The sequence below is a fragment of the Pteropus medius genome, unplaced genomic scaffold (assembly GCF_902729225.1).
Source record: "Pteropus medius unplaced genomic scaffold, Ma_sr-lr_union100, whole genome shotgun sequence".
In the NCBI taxonomy this organism is placed as follows: domain Eukaryota; kingdom Metazoa; phylum Chordata; class Mammalia; order Chiroptera; family Pteropodidae; genus Pteropus; species Pteropus medius.
This window is the reverse complement of record NW_024355205.1, coordinates 444,064-461,206: the sequence shown is the minus strand read 5'-3', so window position 1 is coordinate 461,206 and position 17,143 is coordinate 444,064. Positions and strand designations below refer to the sequence as shown.

Sequence of the window (17,143 nt, the reverse complement as noted above, 5' to 3'; positions counted from 1 at the left end):
ATCATTGTTTCCCTACTTCAAAGTTTAAATTCCAAATAAATAATCTTTTACTCTAGAACCATGTTCTGAGCATCTGCAAGATATTAAACATCATGCTAGGCTCTTTACATAGACATTTATCCCCCATGAAAAGTAAATATTAATCCCAGGAAATTGATTCTTAGACAGTATGAATAACTTGTCCAATTCACTTGGTACTAAGTAGTTGAACTGAAGATTTAAAACTCAGGTCTCTTTGTTTTGTAGTTGTTTTTGTTTGTCTCTACCAGACCACTCCATCACTGAGTCTTCTCTTGGGTCCCCAGTTAGCCTTGAGGATCATGCCCCTACTTGAGGTTCCACTTCCCAGTGGACTATCTTACCTTTTCCAAATAAAATAGGGTACTCTGTGCCAGGGACTTAATTCACCCTTCTCTAAACATCCATTTAGAGCCTTCCCAGAAAAGGGAAGACCGTAGTCTAAAGTCTAAAGAATATGCTTGATCTTTGATTTAGCTTAATTGTCCATATTTCTAATGAAAATTTCATGAGCCATCTCCAATCCTTTTGGAAAAGCTTCTCTAACAAAGAATTCTCTATTCCTAGAGGGCTGAACATAGCTTCCACAGGATTTAAGACACTGTGGACACTGCCAAGTCTTAGCTTTTCCTAAAGGAATAAAAACCCCTGTGGGGGTTCAAGATGACATTTATTCTTTGCATCAAGAATTTTTTCCAGGAATTCACTGAGAATTTCTCTTATTCCTGACACAGTTGACTTCATTGGGCCTACAAGTACCAGGACCTTCGTTTGCTCCTGAAATCATTCATTTTAGATTATATGTCTTTCAACACAAATTGAAGCATCCATGGCACAGATTGCCACTGTACCAGAAGGCAGGTAGCACAGGTAGCCAGAGAGACCTAAATTCAAATTTGACTCTGCAACTTCCAAGTTGTGAAACCTTGGGCAAGCTACTTAACTTTTCTGAGTCTCAATTTACTTAACTGTAAAATATTAGTAATGATAGCTGATCATTAGGCTGTTTGAGGATTAAGTGGGAGAATCTACGAAAAGTATCTGGACCAGTAAATGAATGGGAGACTTCGAACAAGCTAAAAGATGTCAGTCTTTATTCCTTTCACACTGTTTTATTTTGTCTGAGTGGAGTGATGGGTAGGGGGAATCCCAATCACATTCATATTTCTCTTCCCATCAGCTAGCAATCCATTTTCTGGCAAGCTTTCAGGTCCTTTCCATCTTAGTCAGGCTAAAAGCCAGATAATAATAACCAAAAAAAGAAATCTTATCCATCTAGGTACCATTAAGATTGTAAATTGGGCCACATATAGGTCAAGCTAACATTTTGTTATTCTTTCAAAATGATGTGTTGGGCCATGTCTTGATCATATTAGGTCTTATCTAGATGACCTCTGGTAGTGCTTTGAATACTGCTCAGAAAGTACACATTTAGACTGTGGTTTGCCCACAACTGTGTACCTCATCTATCCACATTTCAGTGACACTTCTTCAGTACCCTATATTGATCTCCTATACTACAATTATTCAAATCGTACGTATAACACAGACCCTGCTTTTTCTTTTGCTCTGTCTCAGAGTTATCCAACTAAAGAAAACTGCATTCTAAGTCTGGGTTCAAATTCAGGTCAAAATGGTTCCTTTTCCCCTCCTCACCTTCTCACCATTCACCGCCTCCCAAGGCCCCTAGTATTTAACTTATAGAACTAGGCCCAGGGTTGAATAATTGAGTGAACAATTGTTCCAGCAGATTTAGGCACTGTGTCAAGTGTGCTAGGACACAGGCCATCTGCTTTGTATCTTGACACTTCACGGTGTTTGTTTTCGTCAATTCTCCTAGCTCCCTACAACCTCCTAAGCACCAGCATACTCAGCCGTTCAATAATACCTTTTAACCAGGGAATTCAAAGCAGTGTAAGCTGAGTGACAATAATTAACAGTCCTATGAAATGATGTCTCTAGATAAGGAGAGAGAATTGCAAAGGTAAAAATAGGATTCAGGTGTCCTTACCCCAAAAACATTGTCCATAAAATCAGCTCCACGCTCCTCAGAATGACAGGGATGACTGTCATAGCCTGGGTCCTGTAACTCCACATCACAAACCTTATGTTCAGATGCTCTAGTTCCTTGCTACTTAGAATGTGTGCATGGGCCATTAGCATCAGCATCATCTGAGAACTTGTAAGAAATGCAGAATTATAGGCTTCCCTACAGATGTACTAAATAAGGGTGTGCCTTTTATCAAAATCCCCAGACGATGAAGATGTTGATTGTCTGGGGACTATACTTTGAGAAGCAAAGCTCTAAGATTACCCATCATCTCCTAAAGAAGTCATACATAATCATATCTCCAAGTGTTTGCTCATGTTATTCTTTCTGCTTGCCATTCTCTTCCTCGCTTTCTGTGAATGCTACACAATTTCAGTTCCTATTAGAAATCATCAGAGTACCCATTTAGCACTAAGCAAAAAGAATAGTTAAAAAGTGCTTCTCAGACTCTATATATGTATTTCTAACCACCTTTATTTTTTAAATGCCAGTTTATTAATTTTTTTCATGCTATATATACATAATTTTTTAAAACATTTTATTCTTTTATTTTCCCCCTTCCCCCTCCCTTCTGGTAACCACTAGTCCATTGTCCATGTCCATGAGTCTCTGTTGTCTTGTTCATTTGTTGCTTTTAGGTTTATATCCCACATGTGTGACATCATGTGATTTTCAACCTTTTCTGTCTGGCTTATTTCGCTTAGCTTGATTATTTCAAGGTCCATCCATGTTGTTGCAAATGGCAATATTTCATCTCTTCTTATGGCTGAGTAATATTCCATTGTATCTATGTACCACAGCTTCTTTAGCCAATCATCTAGCGTATGACACTTTGGTTGCTTCAATGTCCTGGCCACTGTGAATAATGCTGCTATGAATATCGATATGCATATATCTTTTCAAATATGAGTTTTCAAGTCTTTGGGGTAAATACCCAGTATAGGGATTGCTGGATCATATGGTAGATTAATTCTTAATTTTTTGAGGAACCTCCATTTTGTCTTCCATAGTGGCTATACCAATTTGCAGTCCCACCAGCAGTGTATGAGGGTTCCTATTTTTCCATATCCTTTCCAACATTTGTTATTACTTGTCCTATTGATTATAGCCATTCTAACAAGTATGAGATGGTATCTCATTGCGGTTTTGATTTGTGTTTCCCTAATAGCTAGAGATTCTAACCACCTTTAATTGTGATTAGTTGTCTTTGTGATTTGGTCTCTCCAGCAGGATTGAATTGTTCAATAGTAGAGGTTTATTTATCAATCCGGCATATTACATGTGCTCGATAAATGTTAATTGAATAAATATTGACACTAGCTTCATACTCTTTGTCATTTTTACATGTTCAGTAGGTTCCAGAAGAAGCCATTTAATTTATAAGACATCCTACCAAATTTTAACTTTTGCTGCATTTAGCATACAGCAAATGCCTATGCCTATGTTCTTGCTGAATGACAGGCCATTTCAACACAGAAATTTAAGAGATTATATTTTTGTGTATGTCCTAACAGATGTGCTGAAACAGAAAAATTGTTTGCTCCTAATCATCTTTGGCAGGTGATTATAAATTGCAGAGAGTAAACGTAAGGGCTGATGTGTAACCCCCCAATAGAAGTCTTAATGGTCCAAAACAGGCCCTTACAATGTTTTTCTTTCTCAATCCAGGAGCAAACAACAACCTCTGTGGATAGGTAAGTTGATATCCAGAAAAAATATAGTTTTTTTTTAAAACACACTTTTAGAATTAAAGTCATTGAAATAAATCATAAATCTATTGTGTTATTTCCTGCTTCTCATCACAACCTCATTCACGACTATGCTCTAACAGCTTGGTTTGAAATGACTACTACTATGAAAATTTCCTTCTTTTTCAAGGCCCCAGCCAAACCCCACTGGGAATGAAAGAATTATGCAGAGACATGGTTAAAATTTCCCATAAGTTGAATTTTTTATTACAGTGACTGCTGCTTTAAAAGCCAATCTCAATGCATATGGCTTACAAATTATTGCCTCATGTAGGGAAAGCAAAATTATATTTCTCCAAGTAGATGTGCACTTTGCCAAATTCTATGGGGTGGTTTACATGTTTAGAGTTGAAATTCTTTAACAGTTGAGGTGCCTGAAAGGTACTATGGACATCCTGAGAAAACTCATCCTGCATTCTGCATTACTCTGTGCTATGGCTGTCTTGGGCTGCCAGGATATATGTTATGGGACTCAGTCACTGCCAATAGATGACTTGCAAGAGTTTGAGAACTTTATTTTTTTTAATTATTTATTATTATTATTTATGCCTACAGCACCTGGTCTTCCTAGGTGGTCTCCCACCCAAGTACTAACCAGGCCCGACCCTGCTTAGCTTCCAAGATCAGACAGGATTGGGCTTGTTCAGGGTGGTATGGCTGTGGACCACGGACCGTGGCTCCATGGGGGCGCGAACCCAGGCCCTTCTGCATGTAAAGCAGATGTGCTAACCGCTACACTATGGAACTACGTCTGTACCACATCTTCTTTATTCATTCATCCATTAACAGATACTTAGGTTGTTTCCATATCTTGACTATTCCATATCTGCAGTTAATAATGCTGTAATAAACACAGGGGTACATATATCTTTTCAAATTAGTGTTTTGGTATTTTTCAGATAAATACCCAGAAGCAGAATAACTGGATCATCTGGAAGTTCTGTTCTTAAGTTTTTGAGGAAACTCCATACTGTTTTTCATAGTGGGTGCACCTATTTACATGTCCACCAAAGGTGTACAAGGGTTCCCTTTTCTCTACATTCGCTCCAATACTTGTTTTTTGGCCTGTGAATTTTTTAAAATATCCTGAGTAATTTTTATGCACATCAAATATTGAGAGCTACTACTCCAGTCATAAACTCCTGAGATTTGTATAGTATACAGCATGTTATAATAGGGATATTCCAAAGCCAAAAAAAGAAAACAAAACAAAACAAAACAAAAAACCCTATTAAAATCTCAATAAAACAATATATAAATTCCCTCTAGCTCATTATCTAATGAAATGAAACTTCCATGTAGTAACATACTCATTTTCCATGACTCACCAATTGTCAGCATACATTGCTCCATTATTAAACCCTGAAGGTGATGAATGGCCTGCTTGACAAGAAGAGTTTTCAGACTGGCAAGTGACTAAAATGTTGCTTGGTCCATGCACTGGTTAGAAGATTGTACCAGAAGTCAAAATATCCAGACTGCATTATGGGGTTTCTATTAACTCTGCTCCCTGTAATATTTGTCATTCAATCATAAATGGACCCCATGATAAGTAGGTTTCTCTGGCAAGGTATGATGCACCAGCTGTAATATATATAGTTGTTATTAATATTATTTTTCACCATGGGTAGTTTCTCACTGAATCTCAATTCCACTAGATAGTCTCCCTGTCTTCTATTTTGAGTGTAGAGGAAGGAAGAAAAAGCTGGAAAATATCCTATTGACTCAGTCAAAGAATAAAGAAGAAGTACAATCTAATTTCCCCCTTTTTGAAAAGCCCTGATAACCACCAAAAAGTAAAAAAATAAAAATAAACATTCTGTTTTCTTAATAGCAAGTTCCAAATTATCAGTGGGCAATGGAACAAGACTAGCTTTTGAGGCAGGAGCTCCAAGTTTTAGCCCCCACATTGCCTCTTAGCTGATATGGAGGCAAGTCACCCCACTTCTGTACCCGAGTCTCTTCGTCTGTTTAATGCTAGCAGCATCTGCCTTATCTCCAGGGTTTTGTTTGGATAAAATTGTTCATGGATGCAAAATATTACATAAACTCTTATAAAGTCAGGGCTTCTTATCCTGGGATCCATGAACCCCCTAGGCCTTAGCCTCAGGATTTTAGTGAACATCTTGATATTATAAATAAAATTGGACTTGTATATGTGCACATGGGTTTTTGTTTTTTTGGTTTTTTGTTTTTTTCTGGGTAGAGGGTCCATAGCTTTCATCAGATTTCCAAAGGAGTCTATGACCTAAATTAGTATCCAGTTCCTCTTTTCTCTGTAATTAATTACCAAGTGTTTATTGAGCCTTTACCATGGAATCTGTCATTAGTGGTGCAGCTAACCTCCACTTCTCTTCTAACCTGTGAGCAGTCAAGGAAGGTTTACAGGGTTTATATTGGTTTGGGTTTCACTTTATAGGAGGGAGAGGGTGAGGGTCATGTACCAAGAGACGCTTGAGAAGCATTACCTCATCCCTGGGGGAATCTAAACCCACGGGGCTCCCTCCCAAGCCTCCGACAGGGCGGAGTGTAAGGCTGTCGGGCCTGTTCTAAGTCAGCGTAACGTGTTTTCCACTCTAGCAACACCTAACATATGGCGTGTGCACTGATGCTTATGAAAACAGTGATTCATCTTTAATCCTTAAAAAAAAACAGTCGACCCTATGTGGCCTTGGCTCTCCTCCCTGAATGCCCTTCTGTTCTCCAAAATGTCTGTGTTGTCACCTGCCTCCACCTTGTCCTGTTTGCTCCTCTGCTTTACCTATCTCGCAGGCTCCTCTTGCCAGCCTTCTGATCTCTGTCTCCTTCCCTTCACATCGCTCTTTCTCTACTTCTGCACAGTCACTGCTGGAGCTTTCAGCTGCATACCTTCAGCCCCCTCTATAAAAACCTTCCCTCTCTCTTCCATGCTTGTTCCTTGCCTGAATGTCCCCTACCCTTGCACCCCTCTCACACCTGATCTATACGAAGCCTTTATCATCTTTCCCTATCCCCCGCCCCTTCAAAGAAATGCCTCCCTATCTGGGGGGTAATGATAAAGTAAGAAGATGAAGGGAAGTGTAGGAAGAGTTGGGTTACAGAATTAATGAGGAGAAGGTGGGGAAAAGAGGCTTGCAGAATAAGAACATTGAGAATCACTCATTTTTTTCCTCCTCTCTTGATTTATTTCACACGGTCTTTTGTTTGATGTTTAACAGGGCAGACGGCAAAGGTGTTATATTCTGAGAGAAGACATAAGTCTTGTGAAAATGAAAGAAGAAAGAGAAGAACAGTGACAAAACTAAAAGAGAGGAAAAGAATAAGGAGATAAAGAGGACTGGAGGATAAGAGTATATTGATAATCTCACAGCAGGTCATCTCATAGTTTAACTCTGTTTAAATCAAAGCAAATCTTAATCAAATAGGCAACGAGGACTCCAGTAGTAAAGAGACAGTCTGGAGACAGAGGCAGCCAATCATTGTCAATGAGACTTGGAACTAAGATAGTCTCGAATTATGCAACAAGGTGTGTCCCAAACATTAGTTGTTGCTTGGGGTTCAAAACACGTTTTCAAATAAAGGTATTATGATTCAGAGATGTCAGACAAAACTGAGTGAATCTTGGTTTCATGTAACCTTGGGCCAGCGACCTCTCCCAGCCTCAAATGCATATGAGGATACCTTCTTAGAAGTATAACTCAATTGCATGATTGTCGTGACAAATAATAATGTCTCTCAAGCACCTGGCATACAGTAGATACTCAATAAATGATGGCGATCACTATTGTTGAAAACCTGCTAGATAGATATGGTGGTTAGAATCACAGGGGAAAACCACAAGAGCTAATAGCCTGCAATCTACTAGAAATAAAGAACTGTGCTTAAAAAAAAAAAAATAGATGCCTAACCACCATATACTTAACAACACTTCTAGAGGAAAACATCCAGAGTTTACCCCTAGCAGAAGAGCAGATGCTTCTCCAAGTACAGTTTCCACTGGCATCTGTGCCCCAGGCTGAGATAGAGAGTGGTCCCAGCAGGTTGGGGGTAAAGAGAGAGAGTCAAACTTATAAGAAGTTTCTGAGCTTCAGCTCTTCATCCATAGAAAGAGGACAGTAATGTACACTGTGCACAGGCCAGAAGAATATTAAAAATTGGCCAATATACCCTGTGTTTTGTGGAACACAAGATCTACGGGATATCAATAGGAGTTACCAAAATGGAAAATGATAAGCCATAATGCTAGGTTATGGGTGGACATAAAAATATTGCAATCTACCAACATTTTAAATGCTCACACCTTTTGACACAGCACGCCTGCTAATGACGTGGAGGGGAGAGATTAAACTGATTTCTTACTGCAGAACTTCTTCAAGAAAAATATGAAATGTAGCTTTTCTCAAACATATTTCCACCAACCCAGGTGCCTTTTCTCATAGAATATCTCCTGGGACTGGTGTTCCAAGGAAGACATTTGGAAACACTAAATTAGATGGTGTGTGTGTGAGCTGTACAGATGGTACTCCACAAGTCTTTTATTTTCTTCTGATGGTCCCAGGATTACCCCTAGACCTTCTATTCCATCATCGCCATCTGTTCCTTATGACCAAAGTCTCTCTCCTCCCTTGCCCGCTGCAGATATGATATGGTCCAATAAATTCTCCCCTACCTTCCTGTCTCTGAAGTATAAAGTCCCTTAGAAGTTTTCTAAAGATCTTTATTGCTAATAGCAATAAGAAATAAAGAACAAAAACGTTTTCTCCTCCAGCTGCCTTCTTTTTATTCACTTCTATATAGAATGACAAGGCCAACCACAGATATTAAAGGTGAGCCTCGGTACATTAAAGACTTGAAGTAAAACTCATCCACATTTCAAAGAAAAATTAGATGACAGATCATGGCTTTTCACAAAAAAAAAAAAAACTAGGGGAATTTTTCTGTTTTCAGACTGTGGACTGAACAATAAATTGAAACAGGCTAAAGAACCAAAAGCAGTAAGAAGTAGTCCCTGGAGTGACCTTCCCTTTCCTTTCTTGAGTCATCATTAGTCTTTTGCCCAAGGATTTGATGTGGTGCTAGTAAGTAGATGTGAGACTTGCCAAGAAAGGAGAGGACAGAGGGAGGGTCTTCAAAAAGAAGATGCTGTATGTCGTAGACAGTGGGGCACTGGTAATTGGGTAGATCCTACAAAGAGAAATAAATCCATGAATGAATGAATGAGAAAATTGGACATAAATTGAGTATGATTCAGAAAATCATAGTGCCTTCAGATTTAAAAGATCTTAACAAGAGTTGGATCTAGTTGATCAAGGATGCCTTGGTGGACCAGGTAAATTGTTCTCCTGTCACAGGAGTAATGAGACTTTCCTTGAAAGATCTAACTTAATCAATCGCCTTTGTTCTAATTCCTTCTCAAATGCACTCACCCCAGCAGGTGCCTGAGGGAAGGTGATTCTAGCAGCCCTGTCAATAGGTCAATAGATCTCAATTTTATTCTAATCTGCCCAGAGAGTCTTCTCTTTGTTTGCTTTTTGTTTATTTGTTTGTTTGTTTTCCTTTGAGTATTGCCTCACCTCCTTCATCTTGATAGTAGGGATTTTCACCAACTAGCCATTAGGGGCTTGGCACTATGACTGTGGAGCCTCTGAAATTCCTTGGATATGAAACAAACACAAGGGAGACTCAAAGTATTGTTATCTGATATAGACAGAGAGGAGGAAAAGAAAATTTAATTCTATGCACAGCTGAAAACATCAATATTTACCAAGGTCTCCAATTACCATAATTAATTGTAGGGTGTCATAAAGTTCATGGAATGCCACACAACTCATGAAGAATGGATATAATGTTGAAAGCTCATGTAAACTCTAACACACAGTAAAATGGAAAAGTCGTTTGGCTAAGAAAGATAAATTTAAAATTTAATATATTTGTTTAAGTAAAATATAATCAGGAAGGAAAATGTTAATGAGCAAAATATGACCTGCATTTAAAGCCAAACATAAAATTTTTTAAATTATTCATTGCTTTAAATTATGGATTTAAAATTTCCCTATGCTTTACTGTAGATAATTGAGAGTTAACTAAAGACTTAAAGTTTTTTCAGGATAAAGAAATGAGTTCTTAAATTCTTAAAATTTAACTTATGGTAAATTTCCTTTCAGTTAAGTATAATAAAAGTAATGGAATTGAGAAAACTAACAAAAGGAAACAACAACTATTAACGGGATGGATTAAAAATTGAGTGTATTTATGGGTAAATGGAAGTCATGTTTTTCTAATTAAGGATGAATTAAAGAACACAATTCTGATTGAAAAAGCTACACATGCTTCTCCAGAACCTGCTCAATCTTATATTTTTTCTCTAATAACCTTTTAATCTATAAAAATCTTTTAATTTTTCTCCTCTTTATTGAAAGATAACATCTACTTTTTCAAATCACTTCTGTTGGTTAAGATTAATGAGTCAGAGGGAAGGTGAACCGGGATGATTCTGCCTCCAGCTGTGGCAGATTAATTTGTAACAGACCAACACTCCCCCTAGGAACAACCAGAAAAAAAAAATGGAGATGGGAGAGAAAAGTCTGCTTGAGAGCATCGGAGAGGAACCAAGGCACCTAGGACCTGAGGAGGCAGAATCCCAGAGAGAAGGGAATCTGATATTTGTCAGCCAAAGCAGTTTTCCTCTTCGGGCATTTGATGATCTGGAACAGAGCAGTGGTCAACAAAAAGGCAAATAAGCAATCTGTGCATTATTCATTGATGCAGTGATTTCATGAAAGTAAGTCTAATGTTGGTCAAATATATATTACCAGCAACAATGAGAAAGGCACTACCAATCTTTCTAAGTGAGCACTCCAATGGTATTATGCCTGGCCTCCGTTTGGAGTTGTCAATCTTCTCATAATCAGAAATGAATATTTTAAGGCCTTAACATAATAAACAAGGTAAGTTACCTTGGTGATGAACAGTCTTGTGAGCAAAGGTAAGGAGCCTTACAAACAAACTAAAGGCAAGTGAAAGGTGATGCAGGTTAAGTTCCTCAGAAGTTGATGCTGAGATGAAACTGGCATTAAAAATGTTTGTTAAGGACCAACACCTGCGAAAGGAAGATGGGAAAAAGGAATGAGCGAGCAGAAGAGAAGCTGAAGTGTGATGCAGGCTCAATAAAATTTCAGCTAACCAGGCAGTGAGCTTTAGAGTAACTATTAACCATCTGAGTTGGCCCCCATTGTACAAAATGGCCAGATCTTTATATCCTCCCTACATTCAGTCATGAAATTTAGAATGCCCTGATATGGTATGACTGTGGGCAAGGTGGCTCTCTACAGATAAAACAGACCCTGAAGGAGTGACAGCTGAAGGCTTTCTTCTGACCACACTCCTTACAGATGGGCAGCAAGTCTTTTCTTGAAGGAGGAGCTAGCTAGTGTATTTCCGTGTTTCCTGAGCATTGGTGGTCAAGAAAATGGAGCACATTGTACTGAAGGGGAATGGATTCAGGGAGAGGATGGTGCCACCCAAGCATCTATTCATTCCTCACTCCCAAACATTCACGGACCATTTATACTAGACCTGAAACTCTACTAGGAAAAGCAAAACATAGGGACAAAGTCATAGGAACGCGTATCACCATCAACTTCCTTAGGCTTTGTTCATTCATCTGTAACAAAGGGGAACTCTATTTCAAAGAACAGATTAATTCCCATGAAATGTGTTCACTGTAATCACAAAATTTGGTCAGGATTATGTAAAATCTGAACTTGATTCTCCCAGCTGTAGAAGGCTCAGTAAGTTAAATTTACAGAGTCTACAGAAAGAGCTAAAAATGTGGCTATTTTTATCTGTTTTGTTCATAGCTGTATCCCAGCTTCTAGAACAGTGTCTAGTACATATGAGAAACTCAATAATATTCGTAGTCGGTTACTGAGCAGGGACATAATCACTTCTCTCCTCTTCCTTTTTCCCTGTCTTCTTCCCCCCTTTTCCTATCCTCCCTCTGTTCAGGAACACCTCTAAGCTAAGACTGTGGGTTGGTACACCTGAAAGTGGCTTCCCCAAGTGGCCGGGGCTTCCTCACTACACAGTACTAGGTTCCAAAGGCAAGCGTCCTGAGAGAGAAGGACCCATACAGAAGTCATAATGCCTTTTGTGACCTAACCTCAGAGGTCAAACTGTATCACTTCCACTACATTATTTTTTGAGATAGTTACAAAGATTTCCCCAAGTTTAAAAGTAGAGAACATATCTTTAAATTGAAGGAATGTCAACATCACATTGCAAAAACATGTGGGGTGATTATATGTGTGTGTGTGTGTGTGTGTGTGTGTGTGTGTATACATATATATATATATGTGTGTATATATATATATATATATATATATATATATATATATATATATATATATATATATTCCAGGAGATAAATATGAATGTATCCCCTGGAAAATGCAATCTGCTGCCATTACACTCAAACCTTCCCCTGCATTCACATTATCAGCCATCCCCTACCCTAACCTTCACATTTTCTGTGCAGTGTTCAGAAGCTCTGCAATGAAAATATGAATAGAATAGCACTCCTTCTCATTCCTGCTAAAACTCAGAACTGGAAGGGCAAGAAAGGCTAGAGAATGTGAAAGTGGAACATTAGGAATGTTTATATCAAGTTCTACTCACCTGGGCTCTGAGTGACTTGGGAGCAAAGCCACATACAACTGTCATCACTGTCACCTGTGTCAGTTTATTTGTCATACTTGTTTGGTTTATGTTATAGGGAATAAATCTTCTTGGGAAAGGAAAAGACATTACTATAGTGTTAAAACTCCAGTTTCATTTATTTATAGATAATGCTTGTGGCATCATCAGGAATTTTAAGTTAAATTCATGTATGCTGGGTGGCCCATTTGATAGAAAATGAATTTCAGACTGGTTAATACTAAGGCAGTAATACAATTCTGGGCCTTCGAAGTCAGGGTGCAATTCGATTCTTTTTACTATCAATAGACATATTCATTAGCCATAGTTAAAATAATCTAAAACCCTCTTCCAACAATATGACTAGACCAAAATAACATTCGGAGTGCTTAGAATGGAAAAAAAAAATTATTCAATTTCCAAATACAGTACCTTCAATAATAAATGTAAAGAACTCATTCTTGTTTTATTATTGGTATTGCTTCATAATTGTCCTTTATGTTCTCTCTTTATTTCTTTTGGGGGAAGATGGAGAAGGGGGACTAATACAAAAGCAAAGCCACCAACTTACCTAAAGCCATAACTACTCTTCCTGCATCCTAAACCCTAAAGAGAAGTTTCCGCACAAAAAATGAAAAAAAAATTAAACCTTATCCAATGGAATTTAGAGAGCTAGAAATAAAACAGACTTAAAAGTTGTAACAAATACCTTTCTGGTTTATGACCACATTCTCTAACATCTTTTGAGGGACATTTTCTAAGCAAAGGTCCTGTCAGTATCAATAAAGACGCTTTCCTCATTGTTCTAGAATCTATGGTGTCTAGGGTTATTGAAATGTATATATACTGTAGTTCATACTAGAGGATGAAGAGAAAGAGAAAGGAAAGAAGGGAAAGGGGAGCGTGGATTAAAGTGTGGAGTTGCCCCTGGCCCTGCTTTGAACTCTCCCTGGCTTTTTGGAACTTAACCAAGATCAAACAGGCAGTTGCGGCCAGCTCCAGGCCTCTGGTTCTCTGTATAAATTTAGGAGTAGATTTTGAGGTTAAGATTATGAAGTTTTGTGGTAACTTTAAACTGGAAAGTATTGCATTCACCTTTTATATTCCCCAAAGAAAGAAGAAATGCCCAGCCATGTAATGAAACTCCTTTCAATCTGACCATTGTGTTAGGAACAGATTTCACACTGAGCAAATCTTTGCAACCAGACTCAAATGTTTCCCATTAAGGCCCTGCACGGGTATAAATGTACAAGTGCCTGCTGCAAAGTGTGCGATTCTCCAAGCAAAATGTACACATTCAGTGATTTGGGTAGAGTATCAAAAACCTATCCAAGGTTAACATTCATTTGCACTTATTGCCATAGCTTGGAGTTTAATCACCATAAAGCAAGCTCCCTAAATCATCTGGGGTGCGGGAACCCCATTTGATTAGACATAACATGCACGGCTCAAATTGTCGCAGCCTTAATTCCTTGAATAAGAACAGCTAGTCTTCGATGGCTACAACATATCTTACTAGAATCCTTCACAGCATAGCAACTTTTGCTTCGATGTAAAACAAGTGCTAGAAAGTGGAGTTTAAAATTATACAAAAAATTTTAAACTATCAAAACAAGAGATTCTACTCAAAAAATGATTTTTACTAAAGTCCATGATGACTACATTAACAAAGTTTCAATCTGCTATAGGATAGTTTTTACTTCATTTTTGGGGGGGGTTGGGGGGGTGGGGGGTACTTTCCTTCCCCTTTCCGTTGTCCCACAATAAATGTTAAAAACTACCAATTCTTATATAACAGATGCGTACTGGAGGGCCTTAAACCATATTAAAGTTCCCAGGAATAACTACAACAATACTAATGAGAACAGAAACAATGGCACTTATAAGATGCTCTTATCCCAGACTTCAGAAAAGTTCATAGATGGTATCTTATGAATCCTTTTTTGAATAATGGGCCTTGTTATCTCCACTTTATCAGTGGAGAAATCAAGGCTTCCAAAGATTACTTGCTAAGGTCATAAGATTCCTCAGAGCCACCACCAGTCTCTGGTCCCCTAGCAGACAAGCTCATCCTACAGTCTGTCTCATGTTCTCATCTCATAAATCAACTTTGTGTGCACACATGCCAGGAGTAAATTTTTTTTTTTTTTTTTATGCCTACAGCACCTGGTCTTCCTAGGTGGTCTCCCATCCAAGTACTAACCAGGCCCGACCCTGCTTAGCTTCCAAGATCAGATATTAGGCTTGTTCAGGGTGGCATGGCCATAAACCATGGACCTTGGCTCCACTGGGTGCAAACCCAGGACCTTCTGCGTGTAAGGCAAATGTACTAACCGCTACACTATAGAACCACATTTGCCAGGAGTAATTTTTATAGAGAATCTACTGACTGAAATAAGTGATGAAATAAGAGGGAAAGAGAGTAAAGACAAAAATGAAGGCAGATCTGTGACTCCTCAAAGAAGTTATTTCTACAATTGCTGAAAAGAAGACCATTTTTCAGAGTCTTAGAAAGTTTTAACATAATTTAATACAATTATATGACTCAAATACATACTTCTATTCTGAAAGTTTCCTTTTATCATTTCAGAATTTAAAATATATTGAATTCTTTCTCCTGATATTTCAAACTCAATACAGCGGCCTTCAATATTTTAAAGTGACATTTTAAATTGATTTTAATATGTATTATGTCATACAAAAATATTTATACTGTTACTTTATTGTATACTGATGTCAAGAAACATATAACATAAAAATACATTTCCGCTATTCAAAATATTCAGATTTTGGAGGGTTGATCTGCAATGTTGTAGGAATTATTTCAGTTTGTCTGGAATTCATCCAAAGAGCTACTCTTTCTTGTTTTTTTTCCCCCTTAGATTTAATTTTTTTTATTTGCTTATTGTACAAGTAATTAGAGTAAGTAATGGGGGAAAAGAGTGACTTTTTTATCACCTGGGAGCATTGCTGGGCTCCAGCAGAACTCTCCTTTCTTCTAACCCTCTACCCATTATTTTTGGTCTCCAGTTTCAATTATCTGAAACTATCACCAAAATGTTCGCTGGCAAGAACTCAAGTGCACATGGAACATTTTCGAAGATAGACCACATGTTAGGATACCAATAAAGTCTCAATAAATTTAAGAAGACTGAAACCATAGCAACCTTCTTCTCTGATTACAATGGTATGAAACTAGATATCAACTACATGAAAAATACTGGAAAATACACAAACACATGGAGGCTAAAAAACATGCTACTAAACAATGAGTGGGTTATTAATGAGATAAGGAAGAAATCAAAAGATACCTAGAGACAAATGAAAATGAAAACACAACAACTCAAAATTTATGGGACACAGCAAAAGCAGTCCTAAGAGGGAAATTCATAGCAATACAGGCCTACCTCAAGAAACAAGAAAAAGCTGAAATAAACAATCTAACCTTATAATGAAAAGAACTAGAAAAGCCCAAAGTGAATAGAAGAAAGGAAATAATAAAGATCAGAGCGGAAATAAATGAAATAGAGTCTAGAAAAACAATACAAAAGATTAATAAAACCAAGAGCTGTTTCTTTGAAAGGATAAACTAAATTGACAGCCCCTTAGCCAGATCGATCAAGGAAAAAAGAGACTCAAATAAATAAAATCAGAAATGAAAGAGAGAAATAACCACTGACTCCACAGAAATATAATGGATCATAAGAAAATACTATGAGCAATTATACTCCAACAAATTGGACAATCTGGAAGAAATGGACACATTCCTAGAAACATACAATCTCATAAGACTGACTCAAGAAGAAACAGAAAATCTGAACCAATTGATTACCACCAATAAAATAGAATCAGTAATCAAAAACCTCCCAAAAAACAGGTGTCCTGGACCAGATGGCTTCATAGGCGAATTTTACCAAATATTCAAAGAGGAATTATCACCTATTCTTCTCAAACTATTCTAAAAAATTCAAGCAGAATTTTTTAACTCCTTTTATGAGGCCACTATTACCTTGATTCCAAAACCTATAACTATAGGCCGATATCTCTTATGAACATTGTTGCAAAAATCTTCAACAAAATATTAGCAAACCGAATTCAGCAGTACATTAAAGATATCATACACCATGATCAAGTTGGATTTATTCTTGGGATGCAAATTTGGTTCGATATCCACAAATCAATTAATGTGATACACCACATTAACAAATTGAAAGATAAAAACCATATGATCATATCAATAGATGCAGAAGAAGTGTTCAACGAAATTCAGCATCCATTTATGATAAAAACTCTCAGCAAAGTGGGAATAGAGGGAACATACCTCAACATAATAAAGACCATATATGACAAACCTACAGCTAACATCATTGTCAATGGGGACAAGCTAAAAGCATTTTCCTTAAGATCAGGAAAAAGACAAAGATGCCCCCTTTCACCACTCCTCTTCAACATTGTATTGGAAATCTTAGCCACAGCGATAAGACAAGAAAGAGAAATAAAAGGCATCCGAATTGGAAAAGAAGACATAAAACTCTTGTTATTTGCCAATGACATGGTACTATATAGAGAGAACCCTAAAGATTCCACAAAAAAAACTGTTCGAATTGATCAATGAATTCAGTAAAGTAGTAGGTTACAAAATAAATATTCAGAA

General features: G+C 37.6%; 1 non-coding gene and 1 pseudogene across 1 annotated transcript; both read right to left on the bottom strand.

The window, feature by feature from the left end:
- Positions 1–4,362: 4,362 nt before the first annotated feature.
- Positions 4,363–4,481, bottom strand: LOC120599041 (5S ribosomal RNA). Its single transcript, XR_005651797.1, has one exon. It is a non-coding gene; the product is annotated as a 5S ribosomal RNA (ribosomal RNA).
- A 10,162-nt stretch (positions 4,482–14,643) lies between these two features.
- On the bottom strand, positions 14,644–14,759 carry LOC120599052 (uncharacterized; annotated as a pseudogene).
- Between the last annotated feature and the right edge of the window lie 2,384 nt (positions 14,760–17,143).